General features: G+C 34.5%; 1 protein-coding gene across 1 annotated transcript in view; it reads right to left on the bottom strand.

Moving 5' to 3' along the window:
* rpp38 (ribonuclease P/MRP 38 subunit) overlaps window positions 1-666 on the bottom strand; it is a 16669-nt gene that overhangs the window by 10710 nt on the left and 5293 nt on the right. The gene's annotated exons all lie outside the window — the stretch shown is intronic.

The raw sequence follows: 666 nt of genomic DNA, 5'->3' as shown, positions 1-666 counted from the left end.
TAGAGACTGTTTAAAAACTAATTTTAGATAATCTTACAGCAAAAATGAATTCATCTCTAATATTGTCAAATGAATGCATCTTTCTTCAAATCAGACAAAAATGGTGTCAAAAATTGGTGCTACTTTTGTGCTGTTGAGAATGAAAATCCTGATCGTTTTCATTTTCAACAGTGCTGGTTTGTGCAGCAAAATGTTCATTTGTATTGCTATCATTTTAAAGATATTAAGAAATGTTTCCAAAAGTCACAAAAGGTCAACCAACCTCACCCATCTTCTGCAAATCAGACAAATTTGGTGTCAATCAACTTGACTACATTTGGTTATTTTGACTTTGTAAAAGTGAGGAGGAGGGTACCTGGTTGACCTTTTGACCTTTAAACTTTCTTTAATATTTTCAAAGCCAAAGCAGCACAAACAAAAAAATGGGTTGCACAAACCAGCACAAATGTAGCCAACTCGATTTTGTCTGATTTGCAGGAGGTGGGAGGGGCTGGTTGGCCTTTTGTGACTTTTGGAAACATTTCTTAATATCTTTAAAATGATAGCAACACAAATGAACAATTTTGCTGCCCAAACCAGCACTGTTGAGAATGAAAACGATCAGGATTTTCATTCTCAACAGTACAAAAGTAGCACAAATTTTTGACACCATTTTTGTCTGATTTG

The sequence above is a fragment of the Poecilia formosa genome, unplaced genomic scaffold, assembly GCF_000485575.1.
Source record: "Poecilia formosa unplaced genomic scaffold, Poecilia_formosa-5.1.2 Scaffold77, whole genome shotgun sequence".
Classification (NCBI taxonomy): Eukaryota; Metazoa; Chordata; class Actinopteri; order Cyprinodontiformes; family Poeciliidae; genus Poecilia; species Poecilia formosa.
Note: the sequence above shows the minus strand (reverse complement) of the source record. Positions and strands in the feature narration are given on the sequence as shown.